At 47.6% G+C, this 14,073-nt stretch overlaps 1 protein-coding gene across 1 annotated transcript in view; it reads right to left on the bottom strand.

Annotated features, from left to right (window-relative positions):
* The window catches only part of LOC141053924 (uncharacterized), a 101,429-nt gene that overhangs the window by 82,337 nt on the left and 5,019 nt on the right, over positions 1-14,073 (bottom strand). The gene's annotated exons all lie outside the window — the stretch shown is intronic.

Genomic DNA, 14,073 nt, shown 5'->3' on the forward strand with positions numbered 1-14,073 from the left:
CCATCCTGGTTCAGCCTGATGTCTCCCTACCATTTACCGTGGAGGTGGATGCAACTGAGGTTGGAGTGGGGGTGGTACTGTCTCAGGGTCCATCCTTGGGCGAATTGCATCCGTGTGCCTACTTCTCCAAGAAACTGTCGCCGGCCGAGCGTAATTACGATATTGGTAACAGGGAATTGTTGGCCATCAAGTTGGCATTTGAGGAATGGCGACACTTCTTGGAGGGGGCTGTCCATCAGATTACTGTTATAACAGACCATAAGAATCTGCTTTATTTAGAGTCTGCTAAACGCCTGTCCCCCAGACAGGCTCGCTGGGCGTTATTCTTCACCCGGTTCAATTTTTTTGTGACATACCGACCAGGTTCTAAGAATACTAAGGCGGACGCCTTGTCCAGATGTTTTCCGGGTGGAGAGCCACGTGAGGATCCGGTGCCTATCCTCCAAAAGGGAGTTGTGGTCTCGGCTCTCACGACAGAGGTTGAGGCAGAGATTGCTGATGCTCAGGAGGAGGTACCGCCGGATCTGCTTCCTAATAAATCATTTGTGCCAATACACCTACGCTTAAAAGTGTTAGGGGAACATCACGATACTGTCCTGGCGGGTCACCCAGGAGTTAAGGGCACTCTGGAACTTGTATCACGTTGTTTTTGGTGGCCCAAAATCCGGCAGGACGTGGCCTCATATGTGTCAGCCTGTACCACGTGCGCACGGGCCAAGACACCACGCTCCCGTCCTGCTGGCACATTGCATCCTCTCCTTGTGCCCAGTAAGCCATGGACTGAGATTTCCATGGATTTCATTACGGATTTGCCCTCCTCGGCTGGGAATACGGTCATTCTGGTAATAGTTGATCGGTTCTCTAAAATGTCGCATTTCATTGCTTTGCCATCTTTGCCCAATGCGAAGACCCTTGCTCAGGTATTTATTCGCGAGGTGGTCAGACTTCATGGTGTCCCGTCTGACATTGTATCTGATAGAGGTACACAATTTGTGGCAAAATTTTGGAGAGCTTTTTGTTCACGCCTAGGGATTAAATTGTCTCATTCATTGGCTTTCCATCCTCAGTCGAATGGGCAGACTGAGCGTATGAACCAAAACCTGGAACAATACTTACGCTGTTTTGTGTCTGACAATCAGGAAGAGTGGTCGGCGTTTCTTCCTCTGGCTGAATTCGCGATAAACAATCATTATCAGGAATCGTCTGGGGAATCTCCTTTCTTTTGTGTTTATGGTCAACATCCCCAATTCTGTACCTTGCGCCAAGGGAGCTCTGCGGGCGTCCCTGAGGAGGACCAGTTGGGAGCACAATTGTCATCCGTTTGGAGGAGAGTAAAGCAGCGCTTGCTGAATGTAGGTTATAGGTATAAACGTGTGGCTGACGGTAGACGTGTGCCTGGTCCGGACCTGTGTGTGGGTGATTGGGTGTGGTTGTCTACAAGGAACATCAAATTCAAAATACCATCGCTTAAGTTGGGGCCCAGGTTCATTGGTCCATTTAGGATCTCCGCAATTATCAACCCTGTGGCATTTCGTTTAGAGTTACCTGCCGTATACAAGATACATAATGTGTTTCACAAGGCGTTACTTAAGAAAGTCGTGGGTGCTGTTGATGTTTCTCCTGTGCCACCACCTCCCGTCTTGGTGGATGGCACGTTGGAGTTTGAGGTGTCCAAGGTGGTTGACTCTCGGGTAGTGCGTCGCACTCTACAGTACCTGGTCCACTGGCGTGGCTATGGTCCTGAGGACAGGACTTGGGTGCCGGCCTCGGACATACATGCGGACCGACTGATTACAGTGTTTCATCGCTGCCATCCGGACAAGCCGGGTCCTCGACATTGTGAGGTTCCTGGGGTCCCTCTTAGAAGACGAGGTACTGTCATGTCGGACACTGTTCGCACCAGGGTGTCCGGCAGACAGCGGTAATACCCCATCCTACCACATGGTTCTCAGCGGCGCTGGTTGGTCTTCTGATCCGGCTTGGATTGGGTTAACCAGGTTGTCATTCTGGCTGAGGGCTTAGCCACGCCCTCTGTCTTTAAATTGCCCTGTGTGACTATGGGCGTCGCCGACTATAGCTCTTGCCTTGTGCTAAGCGATACCGGTCTGGAGTGGTGGTCTAAGGAGCATACGGTTGCTGGTGTAGTATATTCCATTGTTGCCATTTTGCCTCCCTGTGTTGTATTATTTGGTTGTCCTTGCACATTACTGTATTCCCCTGTGTGTACGCGGTGTGGTGCATTTCCATTATCCCTGTCCATACTTATTTGTGGGGTCTGGTGTTTGGTCTCCTCACTGGGTGGAGGGTGGTGGGTTCAGCTTAGGGCTGGACCGGAGACAAGGACAGGGTGGAGGCCCAGGCAGGCACACCTTCAGTGTAAACCCTGGGTTGAGGGACAGACAGGGTTTCCCCTAGTCTGAGGGACACCGCAGGGGCCCCGGGGTTTCAGCCTAAGTTACCTAGGCTTCCCATGACACTGACAGGCCGAGCAGCGGACGCCTCTCGCACAGTACCTGATGAGGACTGTATGGACTATGAGCAGATCAAAGAAGTGATCTTGGCCCGGTATGCGCTGACACCAGAGGCCTATCGCCAAAAGTTCCGCGGACTTATAAAACGCGTAACCGATACCCACGCTGAATGGGCCTGTAAATTACGGCGGTCACTGCTACAGTGGGTACAAGGGAGCCAAGCAACCACTAAGGAGGACGTCCTCCAGCTCTTCCTGTTAGAACGATTCTTTAATGGACTAAACCCCGAGACACAGGAATGGCTTCAGGACAGGCGGCCAACGACTCTTGAGGAAGCCGCTCGTCTGGCCGATGAACATCATGATGCCAGGAGGCCGCAGTTCTCCGGATCAAAGGTGGTCACTAGGGGCCCGCCCATGGACCTGGAGGGCCCCAAAACACCGAAGATTGTAGGGGGACCAGCTAGAAACCCGGCCTACCACAGTCCCCCTGGGGCGCGATACCACACCTGCCATCAGCTGGGCCACCTGCACAGACAATGCCCCAACCGGACTCAGCATACCCAGTGGCCAAAGGCGGGAACAGCTACCTTCAGCCAGGCTGCTGTACACTGCTACCAAGGCGAAGCTGACCCGGCATTGGGGGCTACGACTAACCAAGGGGTGGAAGAGATGGAGGAAGTGCTGCATGAAGTAGACCCCGTGCAGGCAGCCCGGGCAGATAATCGACAACAGCATCGACAGGTTGTGTGGGTTAAAGGGAAACGTATGCAGGGACTAAGAGATTCCGGGGCAACTTTGACCCTTGTGAAGCCTCATTTCGTCCGGGACCAAGAGAAGACGGACCGGACCGTGGCAGTCCGTGTAGCAGGGGTAGCCATAGATCGACTACCCACTGCCAGGATTCACCTGAACTGGGAAGTCGGGGATGGCCTTGTTGAGGTCGGCTTGATGGAGGATTTGCCTGCAGACGTCTTGCTGGGAAACGACTTGGGGCCCATGTTGTCTGCATTCTCGGTGGCCCCTCTGGCTGAGACATATCCTGTGACCACCCGGAGACAAGCTCGAGCTGCGGAGGCGGAATCACACTCAGAGGCCCAGGTAAGACATTCCAGCCCTACACGTATTCCCATAGCCAGACACATTTCTTGGGCCACCCCAGATGAATTTAAGAGGGAGTTACTTGAGGATCCTTCATTAGAGGGATATTGTGGGAAGGCACATGAGGGGAGGGGGTACTGGAAGGGGAACAGTTTGTATGGAAGCAGGGACTCCTCTACCGGATCACAGAGCAGCACCACACAGGGACGAGCCCCACTATAAAACGACAGCTGGTAGTTCCCAAGAAGTATAGGCAGGAGTTACTGCGAATCTCTCATGATATACCCTTGGCCGGGCACTTCGGCGTCAGTCGCACCAGGCATCGTCTGACACAAAACTTCTTTTGGCTGGGGGTAACCTATGATGTTCGTCAGTACTGCCAGACCTGTGACAGTTGCCAGTGCATTGGCAAGAGGGGGGATCGATGCAAGGCCAAATTACGCCCCCTCCCCATTGTGGAGGAACCATTTAGCCGAGTAGCGGTCGATTTGATAGGGCCGTTAGCCAAACCCAGTCCGTCCGGGAAAAAGTATATATTGACAGTGGTAGATTATGCCACACGGTATCCAGAGGTGGTTGCGTTATCTAACATACTGGCAGAGACGGTGGCGGCCGCCCTGCTCCAGGTTTTCTCACGGGTTGGATTTCCCCGGGAGATTATCTCGGACCAGGGTACCCAGTTTACAGCAGAGGTAACCAACCAACTGTGGAAGCTGTGCGGCGTAAAGTCCATTAGAAGCGCCCCGTACCACCCGCAAACCAATGGGTTGTGCGAACGCTTTAACGGGACATTAAAACAGCTCATTGGGACTTTTACCAGGACCTACAGGGACTGGGAGAAATTCTTGCCACACCTCCTGTTTGCCTATCGGGAGGTGCCCCAAGAATCCACGGGGTTCTCCCCGTTCGAGCTGGTATACGGGAGGCGGGTAAGGGGACCCCTAGACTTAGTGCTGGAACACTGGGAAGGGGAGGGCCTTATAGAAGGGGTACCTATTGTACCCTATGTGCTGGAATTCCAGGACCGCCTACAGGAGCTGACCCAGGTTGTATGTGAGAACCTGCAGGCGACCCAGCGGCGCCATCGCATATGGTACGATCGGAGGGCCAGAGAGTGCACCTTGGAAATAGGACAGAAGGTCCTGGTGTTAGAGCCCACTAAGCAGAAAAAGATTCAAGCTGCATGGCAGGGGCCCTACCAGGTAGTGGGGAAAATAGCCGACACAACCTATAATGTCGCCGATTGTGACGACCCCAGGGTTATCCGCATGTTCCACGTGAATATGCTGAAGCCCTACCGGGAGCGCCCTGAAGAGGTAGTGGCCATCTGTGCACCTGAAGCAGAGGATTTAGCCGGACTTTCCTTGCCGGATGTCTTAGGGGAAAGGACTCAGTCTAAAACATGGGACCAGGTACACTTGGGTGAAGACCTAGGCCCCCGGGAGAGACAGCAGGTGGAGGCGTTGTTGAGGCTGCGACAGAGGCCTGGCACAACACAAGGTTGAGACCCAGGATCAGACCCCCCTGCGACAAAACCCCTTCCGCGTCCCTGAGTCTGTACGAGAGGGGATGCGACAAAAGATACAAGAGATGTTGTGTTTAGGGGTCACTGAAGAGTCAGATAGTCCCTGGGCATCCCCCGTAGTGTTAGTGCCCAAGAAGGATGGGACTACACGGTTTTGTGTAGACTATCGTAAGCTCAATGAGAAAACAGTGACGGATGCATACCCCATGCCGCATGTGGATGAGTTGTTAGACCGGCTGGCGGGGGCAAAGTATTTGACCACCATCGATCTATGCAAAGGCTACTGGCAGATTCCCCTTAGTCCTGACGCTATTCCCAAGTCGCCATTTGTCACCCCGTTCGGCTTATTCCAGTTTCGAGTTATGCCATTCGGGATGAAGAATGCCTTGGCGACCTTCCAAAGGCTGGCTGACCGGCTTCTGGATGGTCTCCAGCACTATGCTTGTGCCTACCTGGACGACATCACCATCTACAGTGCAACAAGGGAAGAGCATCTAAATCACCTAGAAACAGTATTGGACAGGATCCACCAGGGCAGAATCACCCTGAACCCAAACAAGTGTCACGTGGGCAAAGCAGAGGTTCAGTATTTAGGGCATTGGGTTGGAAGTGGGAAACAACGACCAGAACCAGCCAAGATTGAGGCCATAGCCAAATGGCCGATCCCACGCACTAAAACCCAGGTCATGGCGCTTCTAGGGACAGCGGGGTATTACAGGAAATTCGTTCCCAATTACAGCAGCGTAGCCAGGCTCCTCACTGATCTGACCCGTAAGAACCAACCCCGCCAGGTAACCTGGACCTCAGAGTGTGAGGAAGCCTTCCGCCAACTAAAGGACGCCCTCACCAATACCCCTGTATTGGCCGCACCCGATCCAACTACACGTGTCCTTGTTCATACAGACGCTTCTATGTTTGGATTGGGGGCAGTACTGAGCCAAGTCGGGCCGGACGGCCAAGGACACCCGGTAGCTTACCTGAGTCGGAAACTACTGCCCCGTGAAGTAAGCTATGCGGCCATCGAGAAGGAGTGCCTGGCAGTAGTATGGGCACTCAAGAAGTTGCAACCATATTTGTATGGACGACAGTTTTCCCTCCTAACGGACCATATTCCCCTAGTCTGGCTTAATAGGGTCTCTGGAGACAACACCAGATTGCTGCGGTGGAGTTTAGCCCTACAACCTCTTGACTTCACCATCCACTACAGACCCGGCAAACAAAATGGTAACGCCGATGGACTAAGTCGACAAACGGAACTTGTACCAACCCCATAAACTTCGGTCATCCCCAAACCGATCCGTTGAGGATCAGACTGTGTATGCCGATCGCGTCGCTGAAAAGGGGAGCCGTGTTACAGAACCACTCAGCACCCAGAATATGTTGTGCAGTTATATGTATATATAATAGGTTCCATGTGAGATGCATGTCCCTAATGTATCAGCAGTGTCCGCCCTCCCCCCACGTTTGTTATTCCCACAGTAAACATCCGCAGGCTCCGGCCACCTGCGGCTTTTCTAATGCATGTCTGGCCTGACGCTTGTCTATTGGCCGGCCCTCTGTATCTGTGTGATATATTCTGTGTCCTGTGAGTAAAGTGTTGTCAGACTGGAAATACATGGAGAAGCAGTGATCTTTTATATGCGCCCATGCACTCAGAGGAATTCCAGCCAGCGTCATTCATTCAGACTCCAGCCAACGCAGAGCGGACCTCCGAAAATACGGGGTGGTACTGAAAGAGGTACCCCAGCTTGGAAGACCCCGTTACATAGACAAGTACAATAAACATGTGTAGGACAAGGGACACACAAGTACATAAGGAGAGAGGACCCTGCCCGCGAGGGCTCATAGTCTACAGGGATGGGTGAGGATACGATAGGAGAGGGTAGAGCAGATTGTGCGGTGGTTCAGTAGACCGAGGATCATTGCAGGCTGTAGGCTTGTCGGAACAGGTGGGTCTTCAGGTTCTTCTTGAAGGTTTCCGTTGATGGTGATAGTTTGATGTGTTGCGCCAAGGAGTTCCAGAGTATGGGGGAAGCACGGGAGAAGTCTTGTATGCGGTTGTGGGAAGAAGAGATAAGGGGGGAGTAGAGAAGGAGATCTTGAGAGGATCGGAAAGATCAGCTCTAGAGAACTATATGGACCGTCAAATTATACCACGTGGGTTACGGGTACAACTATACCCATCATTTGAATTGGAGGATGATGTCTTAATCAAACGTTGGATTTCAGCAGCAACAACATGCTCTTTGGAATTTATCCAAATTATCATCGATAAGAATACAGCATCATTAAAAATTATCGATGATGACATTGATGAGCTTGAGAAACTCATACTAAAAGACATACCAGTAGAAAATGTTGACAATATTTTGGTTGACATCAATAAGAATGCTGACAAATGGGAGAACGAAGTGTGTCAAAATAAAATTAAGAAATTCCAATGGGATCTTAATGATTATGACACCAATAAAATATATCGCTGGCAAAATTAAAAAACCAAGCAGCCCAACAAAGGTAATGGAGGAAAAGACAACTCAAGATCCACTCGCTATAAAAGTCCCTCTGAGAGTTCAGCACCCTCAGTGTCAGACAACAACACATAAGCGATGGTGAAACCAACCATAGTGAGACATCCAGCATAAGACCTACACCACGGAATGACAAAAGACTTCCAGATATAGTTACAAGATCAAGTCATCATATACAAGGCAACCAATTTAAGGTAATCAATCTTTCTGAACATATATTAACTGATGTTCAGGTTGAGCTCCTGGGGAAGGGTCTGACTTTCTCACCTTCATGTCGCTTAGACACATTCACGACGGTGAGGGATCTACACCTATTCACCAGGAAGCTCATTCTTAAAAAAAATCCACCACAAAAACTGCCTTGGGGAAATCACGGGTACAAAAGAGGAAGAAGAAGCCGTAAGGAACTTGGAAGATTTATTACAGGAAAACACCGAGTTTAAGGTAAGTAATTTTCCACATAAGATCTTTAACAAATCTAAAAAATTTCCTCCAATGGGCACATGTTCGGCTGTTGAAATTTTTACTAAGGTCCTTACTACGGAAATAGAAGCCCTTCAGCCAAAACCTTCATGGTCTTCCAACTTGAATAGGGAATAAAAACAGGCTCTCATCAATCTACAATCGCTACAAAATGTAGTATTTAAGCCGGCAGACAAAGGGGCAATGTAGTTATATGGCCTACAGTACTATATGAAAAACAAGCACACAAACTACTTAACGCCCCCCCTATGCTATCGAAAACTTCCGTATAATCCTCTTTCAAAATATCAAGCCGAACTTCTCTCTATTGTGGAGAAAGCCTTTGAATCAGGTATTATACCGAAAAACATGGTTGAGACTATACACAATCTTCGTCCAAAACTACTGACACTATATGTGCTTACCAAATTACACAAAGACCCGGTGAACCCTCCCGGAAGACCCATATCTGGAAATGGTAGCCTCTGTGAGATCGTTGCAAATTTTATTGACCATTACCTAAAGCCCTTGGTAGGCACACTTCCATCTAACATCCAGGACACAACAACAGCCTTACAAAAACTAAACCATGTATACCTCGAAGAACACATGATAATGGTAACTGCCGATGTTGAGGCATTGTATACCTCCATCAGGCATGAGGATGGCATTAAAGCTGTGTCCTGGTTTCTTAGAAATAGCAACATTGAATTAGACATGATTGAATTGATTTTATGCCTCCTTGATTTTGTGCTCAATCATAATGTTTTTACATTTGATAAACAAATTTATCTACAAACACAAGGCACTGCAATGGGGGCTTCCTGTGCCCCATCATATGCTAACCTCTTCTTAGGGGCATGGGAAAGGGACATTTTCCAAAGTGATTTGATTCCTGGAATACATAATGTACAAGGGAGGATGAGGTACATCGATGATGTATGATTTATATGGGACGAAATAGCTGACACCCTCCATACCTTAATGAGCAAATTAAATGAAAACAGTCTTAACATCAAATTAACATATAAATTTGGCAGAGAATTGGATTTCCTGGACCTAAAACTGTGTCTGTTGATGGGATGATTAATACAAATTTATGTGGGAAACCCACAGCCACCAATTCCCAGCTACATGCCACATCATCCCACCCACCTGCAACAATCAGAGGCATACCAACCGGTCAATTCCTAAGAGCCAAACGTATCTGCTCCAAACCATCAGATTTTGAAGACCAAGCCGTGGATCTTACAAAAAGATTCCTAAACCGTGGTTATAGTAAAAGAAGCATTAAAGACGGATACAGGCGGGCAAAACAAGCGTTGAGGGAACATTTACTCTACTCAGCCTCAAAAGATTTCAATAAAAATGATAATCAATTGAGATTCATCTCCACTTTCAACAATCAGTGGGATGAAATCAAAAAACTATTGCAAAAACATTGGAATATTTTACTAACAGATCCAGTTTTGCGCAAAATTCTTCCCTCTGGTCCTTCTGTCGTAGCCAGAAGAAGCTGTAATTTGGGAGACATTCTAGTCCATAGTCACTGTGACCCCCACCCGCCAAGTCTCAAACGACCATTATCAAAAGGCTTCTTCCCGTGTGGCCTTTGCAAAGCCTGTATTACTATGAAAAAAATCACATTCCTTCTCTAATGCTGATGGATCAAAAAATGTTGAAATTAGGAAACAACTCACCTGCGCATCCCAAGGTGTTATATATCACGCCACCTGCTCCTGTAATTTAATTTACATCGGTCTAACCACTCGGGAGCGAAAAATCCGGGTAAGAGAACACATTCAGGATATTGAGAAAGCCAAGTCAATAGATGATTATTCTCTCCTGAAAACTTTGCCCCGCCACTTTAAAAGTTACCACAATTCGAATCCCAAAAATCTTGTCTTTAAGGGTATTGGTCAAATTAGTTTGGGAATACGTGGCGGTGATCTGGGCAAATCCCTGGCCCAGCTAGAAAGTGGATCTACCGGTCAGGCACCATCACCCCATATGGCCTTAATGAGAACTTTGGCTTTAATTCCTTCTTATAATCCAATAAAATATAGCATTTCTGGGTATGGAGCTTTTTAAGGTGTCTTTTTATGTCTTTTATGTTTTTTCTTTCCCACTTTTTCTTTTGCTTTATCCAAAAAATTGTGGTCTTACTCATTTTAATTCTTTATTTCATCCCAAGGTGCTCGGTTTCTATGTTGCCTCCTGATGAGACCTTTCACCTACTCTTCTAAAAGCCATCATTTCAGGAGAAGATCATGATCCGGGACAGAGTGATAAAGAAGATGAAAATAATAACTGATTGTGGAAGAAAAAATATGGACACTTTTCTCACTTTTTTTTCATTCATTGCACATGTTCCCTATATTATTTTTTATTTACATGTGTATTTTCAGCCCCATGTCTTTCGCGTAATTTATGCTTTTTCTTTGGTATCATGTATATACATGTGTGTACATATATCATATTATTAATATTTATATGTTATCCTTGCCTTGTGTCCAGCATGTAATGTTTTATGTATACACAGCTTTGTGTTCACACACGTTAGGTCTCCTTCACATTCACCTCATGCAGGTCATTTATGCTCATTTCCCTTTTTGGTATAGTAATATGCCTCTTCTATTCATAACTCGCCCCTAACAGGTCCTTCACGTACACACGCGGGTCCATTCCTCGTCATCCACACACACCGCCAGCTTCACTCCTCCTCAGTTCACTTCTCTCATTTACATATTTTTGTGTCCGGTCCCTTCCTACAAGTCCAGTCGAGTTTATATTTATATTCCCAGTGTCTAATGCGCACGCGTTAGCCCTGTATCCTCCTACTGACCACCGGACGGGCTCTGAACAGTGACACGCAGTGTGCGTCACCTGCGCGCCACAGAGCGCATCTGCGGAAGTCCCCTTAGCAAAAGGAGGCGGGACTTCCTGACGTGCGCTACAACAGACCAATGGAAGCTCCTCCACACTCCTCCCCGGTATCTAGCACCTCGGCATAAATATTCCTCTGTCACCTCCTTATCTCCACGCCCCTGGAAGAAGCTACTTAGCGAAACGCGCTCGTCAGGCGGGGGGAGATATCCTGCGGCAATTACCTTTCACTGGTGGATGCTGCACCTAACCCGGCCCACGTCTTACTATCCGGCACTAACCATCAGTCCTTTGCTTTATACATGAGCACATCCATTATAAACCTGTGACTCTGTGCGGCTCCATGGTGCATTCCTCCCCATTAACCCTACATTATACCCAGCTCTCTAACAGTCACATGTGCAATGCTGCTCCTTTTGCAGATACTCAGTAGTAACAAACAATGGTGATTATTGTCATCTGCTGAGGCATGCTGAACCTTGTAGTGACTAATTTGCATGTAAGAACCTTTTTGTATTTATACCTACCTATAGGGTTATTTATTGCTCCTTCATGTCCGTGTTTACTTTCTTTGCCGCAGCTTGTCCCCCTCTTATTTGGAGGCCTGTTACCCTGTCTTTTTAATTTTCTCATTTTTTAATATATTCAATAAAGAATAATTTTGTAACAATTTATATTTTCTGTTATCTTCACTTTCTTTCCACATGGCATATATCATTGTGGAGTATGCTGAGCTCAGTACTGAAGTGACCTTGCTTCAAAGAAAGGACTAGGAGATTAAATTAATATTATGCAGAATTTAGGGTGATCCGAACCCAAAGGAGGAGACTTTCATTCTAAAGTTTAGGCTAAGTGCACACGTACCGGAACTCTCGCGGAAATTACCGCGAGAATTCTGGAATTCCAGTCCGTGGGAAAATCGCATTTTAAATTCCCGCGATTTTCCCGCGGAAAAACAAGCATTTTGCAAGCGTAATTAGCTTGCAGAATGCTAGCGTTTTCCAAGCGATCTGTAGCATCGCTTGGAGAACTGATTGACAGATTGGTCACACTCGTCAAACATAGTGTTTGACGAGTGTGACCACCTTTTTACTATTGAGGCCGCCTATGCAGCATCAGTAGTAAAAGATAGAATGTAAAAAAAAAAAAAAAAAAAAAAATGGTGTTATTCTCACCCTCCGACGTCTCGCGCATCCGTTCCCAGTAGTCCTTTGCGAAAATGCCCGCGATGACGTCAGTTCTCGCGGGAACGCGATGTCTCGCGGTAATTCGCGATGACGTCGCGCGAATTACCGCGAGACTTCGCGATCCCGCGAGATCGGACGCCATCGCAGGCATTTTCGCAAAGGACTACTGGGACCGGAGCGTGAAGAGAAGCGGGAAGCCTGCGCTGGACGTCGGAGGGTAAGAATAACAATATTTTTTATTTTAAATTCTTTTTTTTACAGGGATATGGTACCCAAAGCCCGGAGGACAGTCTCCTCTCCTCCGGACCGTGGGTACCATCCGCAATTGTTCTGCTTACTTTCCGCATGTTGTGCACAGCCACATGCGGGAAGTAAGCGGGACAATGCATTCCTATGGGTGCGGGATCGCCGCGATTCCGCAAAATAATGAGCATGCTGCGGTTTTTACCGCGAAGCGATTCCGCCGCGGTAAAAACCGCAGCATTAGCACAGCATTACGGAATCCCATAGGAATGCATGGGATGCTTATTTTTCGTGTTTTCGCGGCAAAATCGCGCGGTTAAAACTGCCGCGGAAACGCGAAAAAAACGCCACGTGTGAACTCAGCCTTATTCATAATCTAATCACTTTTCTAATATATTTCACCGTTCCCTCTCTCCTCTGACCTCCTGTCTTCTTGGGTTTTTTTTTATTTTTACTTCGAAATGACATTTGTTTGAGAATCCCAGTGCATTTTGGGGCACTCACATGGGACATCATTAGGGGGCAGAGGATGCGGTCAGTGCCACTTCTAAAGAGTAATAATTGGATATGTGTTTATATTTCTTATTACACTCAGTTCCGTACTGAACATTGCCGTCTGCTGACACTACATAGGTTATTTTTGTAAGTTTAGCTCAGGGTAAATGTCAACTCCATATATAGAGACCACGTGCTTTGAGGGACGTATATTTAAGGTGGGCTCTTCTCCACTTCCACATTCGAGGGGACATCTTGCTCGGACACTACGGACAGCTGGTATGTAATCTAATCACCATCCAGAAAAGCTGCGTTACTACAAGACAGACGCCTTTTTCAGAGTTCCAGGAAAGAAGGATTAATGAACAAATGGACCAGCTCTCTTTATAATCATTTAACCTGTTTTTATGTTTTTCTGTAATAATCTTTTCTCTGATGGAAGAATCCAAATAAACCACCACATTTTTTCTATAAGAACATTGTCATATTTTAGTGTATCACATCTGGTAAGAAGTCCTGAATAATATACAAGAATATGCATTTTTAACAGCCACAGCTGCTTTCCGCATCATGAAAAGAAGCGTCATCTGTTTCAGAAACGACTGGTCCCTGCCGGGTCATCTCTTCTCCTTAGAGCCAGCAAGGGAGCGCACTGTCACTGTGCATTCAAAGGAATATAGCACAGGGAGCGCACTGTCACTGTGCATTCAAAGGAATATAGCACAGGGAGCTCACACTTAGGATGAGTCAGAATTTACGTACGACGCATTATCAGGTGAGCAGGACTAGCTGAGCCTCCAAAACAGACGTCACTGATGGTGCCTCATTTCAGAGAGGGGCAGAGGCTGCAGCAGTGACCACAGCTTCTGCCCCATGATGACGGCTCATTAGAGTATCCCAGCATGCACTGGTGAATCGCGAACAAAATGGGACGTTAAAAAAAAAAAAAGGCAGGATGTCAGAATGTAGAGCGTACGTTAGGGAATTTTTCATTGAAGTATATTAGAAAACAAGATGAGATTATTACACTGAGTAGATATACATTTAATATGAAATTCACCTTTGGTTCCGGACCGCCCCTTTAAGTTCAGCCGATTGGTTCGGCCCTCCACAGCAGTGCCAGTTTCTCATGTGGCCCCTTGGGAAAATTAATTGCCCACCCCTGGGGCATTGAGT

This window comes from Dendrobates tinctorius, unplaced genomic scaffold (genome assembly GCF_039654945.1).
Source record: "Dendrobates tinctorius isolate UK_male_01 unplaced genomic scaffold, ASM3965494v1 ptg000173l, whole genome shotgun sequence".
Classification (NCBI taxonomy): Eukaryota; Metazoa; Chordata; class Amphibia; order Anura; family Dendrobatidae; genus Dendrobates; species Dendrobates tinctorius.